Below are 15,867 nucleotides of genomic sequence, written 5' to 3'. Positions count from 1 at the left end.
AGTGAGCTGCAGTGCTGTGGCACTATTTTCATAAAGCCAGAATATGTTTTCAGGCACTGCTTTAAGATATATATATTTTTTTTTTTTTATATAGACCGACGTTGACTTCATGTATATATATGTATGTACATACACTTTCATAGCTGGAATATGGCTGAGTAAGATGTATTATATATTTATGTCAGAATATTATATATTGTTTTAACCTTATGTGAAGCAGTTACTTTTTCCCTATAGTATATATTACCACACTTGCTATAAATAATCTACGACTCACAACAGTGTTTCACAGTGCAACATCAGCATTCTAACTTGCCCATCAGTGGATTGGAGAAAGAAGTGCTTCCAATCAAATACTTTCATCTGTGGTGATGTCGTCTTCTTGATTCAATACTGCTGGCAGGACAATGACTGATTCTTAATTGTCATGGTAGAATATGTGCAAGATTTACCTCCCTTTTCCCCTACTTTCACCCTTTACAATTCTTTCTATATACTTGTTTAGGTTCTATTTTGCATTATGATGTGTCTTCTTGATATCACTTTCAATGTCTTGCAGTTGCTTTCAATCACAGAATAAATATTGTAAGTTGTACTCAGCCGGACGGATGTTTTTCATGTTTTAGAGTAGAGGTTCCATTGCTAAATATTCTCATTGCTATTGTCTTTTTTTATCACAATTTCGTCATCAAGAAATAAACATGTTTGTATATAAATACTATGTGTTTGGTGTTTAATAAACTTTATAGTGCTGCTAGGTGTAGACCTGTAGAAGTGGTACAAAAGCACAGCGTAAGGCCGACGTCTGGCGTGTGGTTATAGTGCAAATGGTTATAGATCTATAAAATTGGTACAAAAGCACAGCCTATGGCTGACGTCTGGTGTGTGGTTATAGTGCAGATGGTTGTAAAAGTGGTACAAAACACAGCGTATGGCCGACGTCTGGTGTGTGGTTATAGTGCAGATGGTTGTAGACCTGTAGAAGTGGTACAAAAGCACAGCGTATGGCCGACGTCTGGCGTGTTGTTATAGCACAGATGGTTGTAAACCTGTAGAAGTGATACAAAAGCACAGCGTATGGCCGACGTCTGGTGTGTGGTTATAGTGCAGATGGTTGTAGACCTGTAGAAGTGGTACAAAAGAACAGCGTATGGCCGACGTCTGGTGTGTGGTTATAGTGCAGATGGTTGTAGACCTGTAGAATTGGTACAAAAGCACAGCGTATGGCCGACGTCTGGTGTGTGGTTATAGTGCAGATGGTTGTAGAAGTGGTACAAAACCACAGCGTATGGCCGACGTCTGGTGTGTGGTTATAGTGCAGATGGTTGTGGACCTGTTGAAGTGGTACAAAAGCACAGCGTATGGCTGACGTCTGGCGTGTGGTTATAGTGCAGATGGTTGTATAACTGGTACAAAAGCACAGCGTATGGCCAACGTCTGGTGTGTGGTTATAGTTCAGATGGTTGTAAAAGTGGTACAAAAGCACAGCATATGGCCGACGTCTGGTGTGTGGTTATAGTGCAGATGGTTGTAGACCTGTAGAAGTGGTACAAAAGCACAGCATATGGCCGACGTCTGGTGTGTGGTTATAGTGCAGATGGTTGTAGACCTGTAGAATTGGTACAAAAGCACAGCGTATGGCCGACGTCTGGTGTGTGGTTATAGTGCAGATGGTTGTAGAAGTGGTACAAAACCACAGCGTATGGCCGACGTCTGGTGTGTGGTTATAGTGCAGATGGTTGTGGACCTGTTGAAGTGGTACAAAAGCACAGCGTATGGCCGACGTCTGGCGTGTGGTTATAGTGCAGATGGTTGTATAACTGGTACAAAAGCACAGCGTATGGCCAACGTCTGGTGTGTGGTTATAGTTCAGGTGGTTGTAAAAGTGGTACAAAAGCACAGCATATGGCCGACGTCTGGTGTGTGGTTATAGTGCAGATGGTTGTAGACCTGTAGAAGTGGTACAAAAGCACAGCATATGGCCGACGTCTGGTGTGTGGTTATAGTGCAGATGGTTGTAGACCTGTAGAATTGTACAAAAGCACAGCGTATGGCCGACGTCTGGTGTGTGGTTATAGTGCAGATGGTTGTAGAAGTGGTACAAAACCACAGTGTATGGCTGACGTCTGGTGTGTGGTTATAGTGCAGATGGTTGTGGACCTGTTGAAGTGGTACAAAAGCACAGCGTATGGCCGACGTCTGGCGTGTGGTTATAGTGCAGATGGTTGTATAACTGGTACAAAAGCACAGCGTATGGCCAACGTCTGGTGTGTGGTTATAGTTCAGATGGTTGTAAAAGTGGTACAAAAGCACAGCATATGGCCGACGTCTGGTGTGTGGTTATAGTGCAGATGGTTGTAGACCTGTAGAAGTGGTACAAAAGCACAGCGTATGGCCGACATCTGGTGTGTGGTTATAGTGCAGATGGTTGAAGAAGTGCTACAAAAGCACAGCGTATGGCCGACGTCTGGTGTGTGGTTATAGAGCAGATGGTTGTAGACCTGTAGAAGTGGTACAAAAGCACAGCGTATGGCCGACGTCTGGTGTGTTGTTATAGTGCAGATGGTTGTAAAAGTGGTACAAAAGCACAGCGTATGGCCGACGTCTTGTGTGTGGTTATAGTGCAGATGGTTGTAGACCTGTAGAAGTGGTACAAAAGCACAGCGTATGGCTGACGTCTGGTGTGTGGTTATAGTGCATATGGTTATAAAAGTGGTACAAAAGCACAGCGTATGGCCAACGTTTGGTGTGTGGTTATAGTGCAGATGGTTGAAATAGTGGTACAAAAGCACAGCGTATGGCCGACGTCTGGTGTGTGGTTATAATGCAGATGGTTGTAGACCTGTAGAAGTGGTACAAAAGCACGGCGTATGGCCGACGTCTTGTGTGTTGTTATAGTGCAGATGGTTGTAAAAGTGGTACAAAAGCACAGCGTATGGCCGACGTCTGGTGTGTGGTTATAGTGCAGATGGTTGTAGACCTGTAGAAGTGGTACAAAAGCACAGCGTATGGCCAACGTCTGGTGTGTGGTTATAGTGCAGATGGTTGTAAAAGTGGTACAAAAGCACAGCGTATGGCCGACGTCTGGTGTGTGGTTATAGTGCAGATGGTTGTAGAAGTGGTACAAAAGCACAGCGTATGGCCGACGTCTGGTGTGTGGTTATAGTGCAGATGGTTGTAGAAGTGGTACAAAAGCACAGCGTATGGCCGACGTCTGGTGTGTGGTTATAGTGCAGATGGTTGTAGACCTGTAGAAGTGGTACAAAAGCACAGCGTATGGCCGACGTCTGGTGTGTGGTTATAGTGCAGATGGTTGTAGAAGTGGTACAAAAGCACAGCGTATGGCCGACGTCTGGTGTGTGGTTATAGTGCAGATGGTTGTAGACCTGTAGAAGTGGTACAAAAGCACGGCGTATGGCCGACGTCTTGTGTGTTGTTATAGTGCAGATGGTTGTAAAAGTGGTACAAAAGCACAGCGTATGGCCGACGTCTGGTGTGTGGTTATAGTGCAGATGGTTGTAGAAGTGGTACAAAAGCACAGCGTATGGCCGACGTCTGGTGTGTGGTTATAGTGCAGATGGTTGTAGACCTGTAGAAGTGGTACAAAAGCACAGCGTATGGCCGACGTCTGGTGTGTGGTTATAGTGCAGATGGTTGTAGAAGTGGTACAAAAGCACAGCGTATGGCCGACGTCTGGTGTGTGGTTATAGTGCAGATGGTTGTAGACCTGTAGAAGTGGTACAAAAGCACGGCGTATGGCCGACGTCTGGTGTGTGGTTATAGTGCAGATGGTTGCAAAAGTGGTACAAAAGCACAGCGTATGGCCAACGTTTGGTGTGTGGTTATAGTGCAGATGGTTGAAATAGTGGTACAAAAGCACAGCGTATGGCCGACGTCTGGTTTGTGGTTATAGTGCAGATGGTTGTAGAAGTGGTACAAAATCACAGCGTATGGCCAACGTCTGGTGTGTGGTTATAGTGCAGATGGTTGTAGACCTGTAGAATTGGTACAAAAGCACAGCGTATGGCCGACGTCTGGTGTGTGGTTATAGTGCAGATGGTTGTAGAAGTGGGACAAAATCACAGCGTATGGCCGACGTCTGGTGTGTTGTTATAGTGCAGATGGTTGTAGACCTGTAGAAGTGGTACAAAAGCACAGCGTATGGCCAACGTCTTGTGTGTTGTTATAGTGCAGATGGTTGTAGAAGTGGTACAAAAGCACAGTGTATGGCCGACGTCTTGTGTGTTGTTATAGTGCAGATGGTTGTAAAAGTGGTACAAAAGCACAGTGTATGGCCGACGTCTGGTGTGTTGTTATAGTGCAGATGGTTGTAGAAGTGGTACAAAAGCACAGTGTATGGCCGACGTCTGGCGTGTGGTTATAGTGCAGATGGTTGTAAACCTGTAGAAGTGATACAAAAGCACAGCGTATGGCCGACGTCTGGCGTGTGGTTATAGTGCCGATGGTTGTAGACCTGTAGAAGTGATACAAAAGCACAGCGTATGGCCGACGTCTGGCGTGTGGTTATAGTGCCGATGGTTGTAGACCTGTAGAAGTGATACAAAAGCACAGCGTATGGCCGACGTCTGGCGTGTGGTTATAGTGCAGATGGTTGTAGACATTCAGAGCTCGCACAAAGGCACAGGTTTTATCAGAACAAAATATTTTCTTCCCAACAGTATCCAACAAACTATTTACTGACTATCAACACACGATTTTTTACGTTTGTGTATTTTCCACTAAAGAAACTATTAATTTGATTCACCTCTGCCAACAAGCTATCATTTGGGGCATATTTCACCCCTCAGACTTTGTTCAGAGTAAGTGCAACTGTATACTCGCACACCTACCTTCTTTGACTCAAAGTCAAAATAACACTAACACACACACACACAATTTATATATATATATATATATATATATATATATATATATATATATATATACAGCAAAAGTTCCTGTGACATTGAATAAGATTTAATGCAAAGTTATGTTTTTTTGACCAAATCTGAAACAATTTCCCATACTGACTTCAGAAAATGAGAAAATGAGCATGAAAACATGAACATGCATTCGTCTGTTGCCAACGTTGCCATAAACACGAAATGGTGTTTCTGTGGACGTTAAATTGTCTTGCAACATCACGTTGACTCGATCCTGCTTCAAGCATACCAATGGCTCGCAGATCCTCATTTACGGACAGGCGTGGCATTTCGTAATGTTGAATAATTTCGTAGTTTTGTTGTTTTTATGAGCGGTTGTTGTCAGCACGATGCTAAACAATGCATATGGAATCCCGTTAACGCACATGTTTTTATACCCATTCTTGCATAAAAGTCAACCTTTGCATGCATGCTTTTCTGTAGCAGTTGCGTTTTTGTGCCTTGATTCCATACATGTACTACAATATTGAAAACCAAACTTTACTAGTTTGAAAAATACACCAAAATATTGGTGTCACAGGAATTTTTGTTGTTGGGCGCGCACGCGCGCACGCACGCACGCACACACGCACACGCACACCATTGTCTGGTTTGCTGACGTTGGTGCCAACAAGACAATAATGTGATGCTGGAAACCACCAACAGTTACTCAAGTCAGGTACATATAACAACAAACCAACAGCACCAACAACGTTTATTTATTGTAAAATAAAAAAAAATACTAAGAAGAAACAGGTCCAGTGTGACATTACTGAACAACACGGCTTTGCAAGTGATAGTAAACTTTCACCCATGCACCGATCGTCTGTATTATTCAGACATTTGCGTGTACAGATACATTCGATGAAACACCAAGAGGTATCATTTTAATACAACACCCCCCATGAACTTCAATATTCCCTGCAAAGTCAACCCATGAGAAATGCATATTTCTTCGACGAAATTAATAGTGAATTTGTAACAATGGTAACACGCTCGTGAATTGCGTACATGATCAGTTGAATAACCTGAATATGTTTTCATGAGTCAACATATAAAACAAATCATAAAAAACATATTCACTGAATAAAGCATCGAACTTATCACAGAACTGTTTTGAAACTGTACCGATATAACCAGCACTCATGGCAGGTACATATTGCCGGCATGACTGGGGCGGGCCCTCGCGTCTGCTTCTCCTGCCGCTACTTGTAAGCAAATAAATCTTTAACAAAACTTGAATACGAGGAAATGAAAAGTGTGTACTTTAGGCAGTTACATATGTTACAACAAAAACATCCAGGACAGACGACATCATTCGCCTTGATGTAAGAACATATGCGGTATTGCTGTTGTGCGCCTTCAACATGAGTAAACACTTGTAGAAGAAAGAATGTGTCTATCACAGTAGTTGTCATGCATTGCTGTACGTCTGCTGCTATAGGAGTGAAGCTGGAGTAAATGGAACTCAAAAGCGGAAGAAAAAGTGGATCCGGATATTCCACATCGTTTTGTATGGTGGCCACAGGCTTGCGCACTTGGCTTCTGACACGAGCTGTTGTGGTCTGGAGACACGCAGACACCTGCTGCAACAAAAACACGGCGGTATTCAGGCTGATTTCATGATTATTTACCGATCTATTCATATCATTCTTTTCACCATATTGGTAGTTGTTTTCATTACATCATGACAAGAATTAATGATATGCTATCTAGGTGCTAATATCGTTTACTTACAGTAGTAACAGCTATCGTACATAGAATTACTGATGTACTCTCCATGAGGTAGGGGATCATGGAATATAGACGTTCAGATCAGTCGTCAAAAGAAATGACAGCTCGAGATAGAATTTGGTTCTGAAACCGTACTAACGCACCAACACCGTGCATGTTGGTTGGTTGGTTTGTTGCTTAACGCCGCACTCAGCAATATTCCAGCTTTATGACGGCGGTCTGTAAATAATCGAGTCTGGACCACACAATCCAGTGATTAGTATTATGAGCATCGATCTACGCAATTGGGATACGATACCGTGCATGTGGGATGGGGGTCATTCTTGATTTTGATACTTCAGTGAAAGTTCGTCCAACTCCGCGAGATGTAGCCAATATGTTCTATGTTTCTCAGTTTTAGATCATGTTTCCTCACACACACAGTTTTAATGATCGGCCCCACACAGGCGCCCTAGGTCAACAGCAATAGTCTAAGATCGATTTCGCAGAAACCAGGCTGGAATAAATCCAACCCAAACAACCAATCAAAGCGCTGTTCATTTGTTTAGGTTACAGACCAAACGATTAGATCGTCAGCATGGAACTGATAGGCAAGGTCGGCGACCAAGTGTTGTACTATCGACAACAAATCGACACATCGTTGTGAGACGCCAATAGTGTTTATATAGGAATGACATCAACCAAGTCAACGAGTCTGACCACCCGATCCCGACAGTCGCCCCTTTCGACAAGCATGGGTTGCTGAAGACCAATTCTAACCCGGATCTTCTCAGGTTCACTGAACTACTACCGCGGGTATTCTCCCAAAACGCCTACATGCCAAAAGGCCTACATGCCAAAACACCTACAGGTATAACAACAAAGTTCACAGTTGAATTCACACCTAATCCCCTGCCTGTTACCTTGGTCATTTTAACGGAATAACCCCAAGGACACTTATATACATTTTATTTTACTAATCAGTCAGATGATAATCACAATAAGTCACTAGCCAGGTTTCAAAAGATGACCAACAACATCCAAGTGTTCTCCTGGGTCAAACCTTCTTTTAAGCGGCACAAGCGATCCTCTACCTCTCGGTAGACTCGTTTTCTACACCTGAGGGCAGCACCAAATTCGACCTGCGAAATCTTGGCCCGATCTTCATGTTCTACCTTCTTGATGACTTCACTGAAGCAGTAGATGTTGGGATGTCGATGAAGTAGTCCACGGTTCAGTCTGCTGTGGAATCGTTCCAGACTTTTTGTTTGTTCTCGGACCTATCGCTGAGTGATGGTTCCACAATGGCAGCGGGAATCGCGCTCCTTCGTCAACCAAGTCCTAATACAAGTCTGTCTGTCTACGTTCTTGGTGTGACGATATCCATTAAAGAAAAGTTGCTGTGCAGAGTCGCGTCCCTTGGGCGCGCCAGAAACCTATGTTTGTGGGTTCGAATCCCGGTTCGCCCCGATTATGTTTCTAGGTTTGTCAGCACCATACCCGTGCTCGTGGGTTTCATCGAAGTGGTAAACGTCTGAGACCTGCAACACTTCGGACTTTCCTCCCACATTAAGCTGACACGCCGTGATATAACTTGAATACTGTTAAAAGCGGCGTTAAAAACAACTCACTCACTCAATATTTCGGTTCGTGTTATCATTGATTCAGTCATGATATAAGACTTTCTGTTCATGATATCCCACATTGCTTTTGCATTACTTATATCAATAAATACATCCGTTGAAACTGATTGATATGAACTACTCCCGTTTTACCATGATTGTGAATATATGGACATAATTAGACAGGTATATATGGTTGTTGACAGATACAACTTGAATGTGACTATCTTGTCAACATTAGGTATGTGACAATTTGTTTATTGATATCAGAAACTCAATTACTGATATCAGTATTTCATTTACTGATAAGATCAACTGATTTGATGACAGTAATGGATATCTAGGATATCAGTATTCATTGTGTATGGAAATAGAACAGTTTTTTACTGATATAATTAATTCGCTGCAATACAGTACTAATTCATTTCATGACATCTTTAATTTCTTTGACCTCATTAATTATTTCCCCGGCATCAGTATACGATTAATGATATTCAAAACATTTTAATTATATCACAGAGAATGCTGATCAGGAAAAGAAAAAATACCAGTAATAAATGTGAAAATGGCACCACCCGCCCCCACATAGGTACCGTGGCGGCATATTTCTAAAACAAGCGAAACTTACACAAGGTCCAACCCTGTATAAGCAAACCTACCTGGGGTTTCGTTGTTTGGACAGAAATCGTCTGATAATGTCAATAGTCGGGTTCTCAATCGCTGCGTCGTGCACTCTGTAATCCAGGGCGGACCTTGTAAAGGGAGGTAGAGCGTCCCGCCCTACAGAGCCACTATCGCGTGTCTGCCAGTCCGTGCTGTGCTGCAGCCGGTGTTTCAGTAAAGGTGGCGCTGTTGCTAATTGTACGGTTGTGCTTGAAGTCAGGCTGGGTGGAGGACAGCCACTTGTTCCATTCACGACGTTGGCGTGGGCAGATGCTGCAACATTCCCCCGAGATGTTCTTATGGAACCATGTACGTGTATAGTTTATATGTTTAAAAAGTTCTGCTGATGTTAAAGGCCTGCACAGAACACTTCCATGTGACGTAGTGCGTCTTAGAAGAAAGCTATGACACATGGAACACTCCCTTACACCACTGTGACCCCTGGAGAAGATACCGGGTACAGTTTCAAACGGTTGAAAGCGTGCATAATATATGCTTAATTTCAGGCTGAGTCTAGTTATACTGCCTGGAAAACCATTTATATCTTCATATGACCAGGTAAGGTACACTTAAGGTAAGGTAAATCATAATTTGCAATTAAGGTTGACGGAATAACAGTTATTTATTACCTTCATATCATCACTACAGTGTTCTGTCCCTTAGCAGAACCTGTTTGAGAAGATTTGCTCTGGTGGTCAGTGGAGCTGTTGTGTTGGCATGTGCTCCCTTGTGTTCAGTGTATCTTGACGCAACCGACTGCCTCGCTGCAACGTGCTCGCCTTCCATCACGATGTAGATGAGCACGCACTCACACGTCATCATGACGAGAAGGAACACTGCTAGACGCCATTGATCACGACGACAGTGGGACATCCTGTAACATCAAGGCACGCCAATCTTGTCACGTCCATAATACACACACAAGTACACACTGCAAAGCAAATCTTACATTTCGTGACAATAAAACAATACATACATACACCAGTACAGACTGTTATGATCTCTACTGTCATGGTTGATAAATGATTTGTAATGACAAAATAGATTGACTAAAAGAGTAATAGTGTACCAGAAAAAAACACTTTTATTGTACTGTATATGAACATATTTGATACTGTTCTCTGTATGCATAGATTTAATACAGTAACTCATATGGAAATATTTGATACTGTACTGTGTAGGAATTGCTCTCCTACATGTTTCAGTTTTATCTTCTGTGTAGTGTTTCAACTCGAGGCTCAAACATCAGACCAGACATTCGCCATTGCCGAACACATCCAGAACCAAGACCATTCCATCCTATATGGGAAGCTACCCGTCCAGTCCACCACCACCAGCTGGTGTCAAAGGAATCTACAAGAGGCTAATTACCCATTGCCTACTACCAATCAGTGCTTAATGACCCCTGTCTTCCATTTATCCATTGTTTATCACCATTCAGTGCTGCTTTAACTCTAGTTTTCATTTGTCCATTGCTAATCACCAATCATCACCAGTTAAACGTTGCCTCCCTTGTTCACTTTCCGCCTTTGCTCTTATTACTTTTGTGGTTTTACATGTACATATATACTGAACCGCAAAAGAAATGTCACCACTAGTAACATTGCATGAAAAGTTGTCATTTAAATATCTGGGTGATTTTTGTCAAAGTTTCTAAAATTTAACATTACCTTGTCCGGTAAAATGAAATTTGATGATAAAAAAACCAAGCAGATGACAATAAAACCGATCGCCCAAACGCATCACGGCAACGGCCATGGTAACCCGATGCACGTGAGTTCCGTGCAAATTGAAATGCACATGCGTTCCCCAATTTCTTGCCCTATAAAAATCCACCCAGATCGGATAACATTCATTCGTTATTGAATTGCTACATGCGAAGATTGACAAGAAATCAGTGACGCCAAGCCCTTGGGCGATTTCAAGCTGGACAAACCGCCCGGCAAGTAGCAAATGCATTTCACGTTCATGTAAGGACCATATACAGGCTCCAGCAACGGTACAAGACCACCAACACTACAGATGACCGACCACGTAGTGGAAGACTAAGGGTCACTAGCCGACGTCAGGATCGTCAGATTGTGCAACAGTATCTTCAAGATCGCTTTGTTACTGCTGCGGAAACTGCTCGACAGAGCATGGGGACACACAAGCGACACATTAGTGCGGATACCATGCGTCCATGTTTGACGAGCAGACACATCCACTGTCACAGGACACACCGAAGACCCATTCTGACACCACGTCATCCCCGGGACCGTCTCCAGTGGGCAACACAGCACCAGCATTGGCTCCAACAGCAGTGGAGAAGAATCCTCTTCTCAGACGAGAGCCGTTACTGTATCTCAACAGCAGATGGCAGAGTCTGATTCATTTGGGAACGTTATTCGGATGCTTGTGTTGTTGAGAGAGACTCGTGGGGTGGTTCGAGCATCACGGTGTGGGGGTGGAATTGGTTTTGCACAGACGGTCGGCCCTGTGATCTTCCAGAACATCGGTCCAGGGAGAGGCAATGGTGTCACAGCAGCTCGGTACATTGATCAAGTCTTGAGACCACAGGCCATACCTCATTTGGCACGTCGCCGCAACCACGAGTTTCAGCATAACGCCCGTACCCACACTGCGAGAGCAACAAGAGACTACTTCCAGCAGGATGGCATCAGAACCATGCAGTGGCCTGCCCCAGTCCCGATTTAAATCCCATTTGGACGGGATTCCTAGACGGCTGAATGATGTCCGACCAAAGCCGACAACTTCAGCTGAACTGCGTCAGACGTTCCTCTGAGTGTGGGCTCAAGTGCCTATGGCCTTCATCAACCGCCTCATCCATTCCATGTATCGACGATGCCTGGCAGTCATCAATGCATATGGCGGACACGAGATACTGACTTGTGATGCCATTTTCTCAGAGACTAGTGTTGTGTTTCACTTTAAGAACATTTGACACTTTAATTGATGATCAGTTTTGCCAAGTTTCATCTTTTTAATGTCTCAAAGTATGTTTACAGTGTTTGGACAAATAAGGTTTCTCATACATCTATCCATGGTGACGTTTCTTTTGCGGTTCAGTATATATGCTGTCTGCATCCTTGCATTCATTCACCTGATGAAGGAGTAAGCATATACTCCGAAACGTTGTGTGTGTACCTCATAATAAGGGGCGGTCGTGTAGCCTAATGGTTAAAGCGTTCGTCACGCCGAAGACCCGGGAACGATTCCCGACATGGGTATAATGTGTGAAGCCCATTTCTGGTGTCCCCTGTCGTGATATTCCTGGAATATTGATAAATATAAAACCAAACTCACTCACTGACTCCTCATAATAAAGAAGATGACATCTAAAAAGACTCTTATGTGTAACACATCTAAATGTCATTCAATGGCTGTAGATCATGTGTTAGAATAGGTCTTCAGCAACCCATGCTTGTCGTAAGAGGCGACTAACGGGGTCGGGCGGTCAGGCTCGCTGACTTAATTGATGCATGTCAGCGTATCAAGTTGCGTGGATCGACGCTCACGATGTCAATCACTGGATTGTCTGGTCCAGACGCGATTATTTACAGATCCCTGTCACACAGCTGGAATATTGCTTAGACAACAAACAAACAACCTGTGGTGACTTAGCTACGTGTTTTCTGGCTTACAACAACAGTTTTGTAATATTCCTTATTAAACAGTTGTTTTCAAGTGAGGATCAGATTTACAAAATGTAGGCGATTTCATACTTGCATCATATCGCGTTAAGATTTTGAATGTAAAAACACACGAAGAACTGCAGCGTCATTTACCGACTTAGGATCGCATCCACTAAGTGTTTTGTTCCCTGTCACAACATGGAGACACCCAATACACTTCTTCAGTGAATGAACCATGTACGTCTTTGACTTACTCCTGTAGTTCATATCGCGACGATGACAGTTCAAACATGTAGACACAGCTCAGTATTCCTCAATACAGGCATCGAGTCAGTATCTGCGTGTAATATTAACATACAACTCAGTCTCTAAGCTCTCTATCTGTAGTTTATGTACTTCCTATGTCGTTTCGGTTCATTTAGTTCACATGTAATGTTGGTTTGTTGTTTAACGCCGCACTCAGCAATATTCGAGCTGTACGACGGCGGTCTGTAGATAATCGAGACTGGACCAGACAACCCAGTGATTTACATTATGAGCATCTGTCTACGCAATTGGAATACGATGACATGCATCAACCAAGTCAGCGAGCCTGACTACCCGATCCCATTAGTCGTCTCTGACGGCAAGCACGGCTTACTGAAGACCAGTTCTAGCCCAGATCTTCACGGGTCTCACATGTCACTGTACTCGGAGCAATCCGGTCGATAACCCCTTAAATGAATAACCCATTACACCCCAGAGAATTACTACACTTCCCTCCTCGTTCTCAACACGCCGATATCAATGACGCTGCTCTGTAGACTCTCTGTGGCAACAAGAAGTATACGTCTCAATCAACACATAGGATACAATAAGCAGAAGCAAGATAACACCCATCTAGACGGCAGCGACACAGGCCGGCCAGTCAACTACCGCTGGACACAGTTCGATAAGATAACATACCAGTCTCGAAGATGGCGGCTGACGCTTGGTTGTGTGGGACACCCTGTCTCAGTCTGGCGGAGAAGTGTTCCCTTCCCGCCTGGAGGAAGACGTGGCGGCCGGTGTGATGCACATTGATCCGCTTATCGATCACTGCAGGCTGGGCACGTTCTTCGCGTGCAGATACAGCGAGGCGTGCAGAAGGAGAGTTAACGAAATTCTCATCACGCCAATGCTTGCTATGCTGAGCTGACACAGCTGTTGGAAATGTAGCGTGGTATTGTGTCACATTAACGACGTGTATATTGGGGGACATGTATATAACCACTTGTGCGGCGAATCTACGTGGCTAGTAATGTATTTAAGATACCTTCATTAATTCAGACAACATGGCGTTCTTGCCGTTACAACAGACGGAAACGGTCTCTGACGGATGCAACCTGTCTGATTTGGTGTAACGTCGACGCAGCAGAGTGTACTCTCACTGTCGACCGCAGGCCATGACTGTGTGGGTCGCTGTAGGGGTCCGTATTCATACTTACATGATACCTGCCATCGATGAATTTGTTTTCTCACAATTTTTTCTTGTGATGTCATCATATTGGTCTGTGTGTGTGTGTGTGTGTGTGTGTGTGTGTGAGAGAGAGAGAGAGAGAGAGACCTTCATAAAACTCTGCACGAGGCAAAGTTGTGGTAGGTGCGCACGTGCAACTGTTGCGCGGAGCAAAGGGCCACAGGTTGCGTATTAAGCGTGAATCCAATAACTGTTGTAATAGTTATGTCAGAAAGACGACGAAAGCATGTGTTCGTGAACATAACACGAGAACGCGAACTGCCCGAATGCATTAACTTCACGAATACAAGATTTCGAGGTCTTCCTCGTGCCATCCAGACGTCAGTGAAGTATTTATGTTAAACCACACTGTTTGGGTATACAAAGACAAACATACACGTAGTGAAGATGATTGTAACTGATCACAGAACTCGACCAGTCAACCCACCGATAACGATTCACACTACGTCCAGCTCTTACCAAAGCGTTTATTCATTTTGTAAATTTTGCTCATTGTTTAATTAAGAGTATTTATAAATATTTAAACTTTACTCTAACGCGTGCGGTTTCCAAACACCTTAACTGGAAATACAGCAGGTTCATCATCTTAATGACATCATCATTACGTCATAGGGTAATTACCCGAGACCCTTGAACAAAATCGGTGTCGTCAGGATGCCGCGAGTGGGTGAATGCTTAATGTTCTGTCCTCACCAGGGCAGTGTTCTGTGCAGTACAGCGACGAGATGTTTCTCCCCACCAGGGCAGTGTTCTGTACAGTGTAAGGTCGACATGTTTCTCCTCACCAGGGCAATGTTCTGTACAGTGTAAGGTCGACATGTTTCTCCTCACCAGGGCAGTGTTCTGTACAGTGTAAGGACGACATGTGTCTCCCCACCAGGGCAGTGTTCTCTACAGTGTTAGGACGACATGTTTCTCCTCACCAGGGCAGTGTTCAGTACAGTGTTAGGACGACATGTTTCTTCCTACCGAGGCAGTGTTCACTACAGTGTAAGGTCGACATGTTTCTCCCCACCAGGGCAGTGTTCTGTACAGTGTTAGGACGACATGTTCCTCTTCACCAGGGCAGTGTTCTGTACAGTGTTAGGACGACATGTTTCTCCTCACCAGGGCAGAGTTCACTACAGTGTTAGGACGACATGTTTCTCCCCACCAGGGCAGTGTTCACTACAGTGTAAGGTCGACATGTTTCTCCCCACCAGGGCAGTGTTCTGTACAGTGTTAGGACGACATGTTCCTCCTCACCAGGGCAGTGTTCTGTACAGTGTAAGGTCGACATGTTTCTCCCCACCAGGGCAGTGTTCAGTACAGTGTTAGGACGTCATGTTTCTTCCTACCGAGGTAGTGTTCTGTACAGTGTAAGGACGACATGTTTTCCCTCACCAGGGCAGTGTTCTGTACAGTGTTAGGACGACATGTTTCTCCGCACCAGGGCAGTGTTCTGTACAGTGTAAGGTCGACATGTTTCTCCCCACCAGGGCACTGTTCTGTACAGTATAGCGACGAGATGTTCCTCCCCACCAGGGCACTGTTCTGTACAGTACAGAGACGAGATGTTTCTCCCCACCAGGGGAGTGTTCAGTACGGTATAAGGACGAGATGTTTCTCCCCACCAGGGCAGTGTTCACTACAGTGTTAGGACGACATGTTTCTCCCCACCAGGGCAGTGTTCTGTACAGTGTTAGTAAGGCATGTTCCTCCTCACCAGGGCAATGTTCTGCATAGTACAGTGACGAGATGTTTCTCCCCATCAGGGGAGTGTTCCGTACGGTGTAAGGACGACATGTTTCTCCCCATCAGGGCAGTGTTCTGTA

At 44.3% G+C, this 15,867-nt stretch overlaps 1 long non-coding RNA gene across 1 annotated transcript; it reads right to left on the bottom strand.

Annotated features, from left to right (window-relative positions):
* Positions 1-5,623: 5,623 nt before the first annotated feature.
* Positions 5,624-13,799, bottom strand: LOC124124920. Its single transcript, XR_006859573.2, has 4 exons — positions 13,501-13,799; positions 9,550-9,794; positions 8,917-9,193; positions 5,624-6,508 (listed from the first exon to the last, which is right to left on the bottom strand). It is a non-coding gene; the product is annotated as an uncharacterized LOC124124920 (long non-coding RNA).
* Between the last annotated feature and the right edge of the window lie 2,068 nt (positions 13,800-15,867).

Source organism: Haliotis rufescens, unplaced genomic scaffold (genome assembly GCF_023055435.1).
Source record: "Haliotis rufescens isolate VD_foot unplaced genomic scaffold, xgHalRufe1.0.p SCAF_18, whole genome shotgun sequence".
NCBI lineage: Eukaryota > Metazoa > Mollusca > Gastropoda > Lepetellida > Haliotidae > Haliotis > Haliotis rufescens.
The sequence above is the reverse complement of the archived record's forward strand: the minus strand, read 5'-3'. Positions and strand labels throughout refer to the sequence as shown.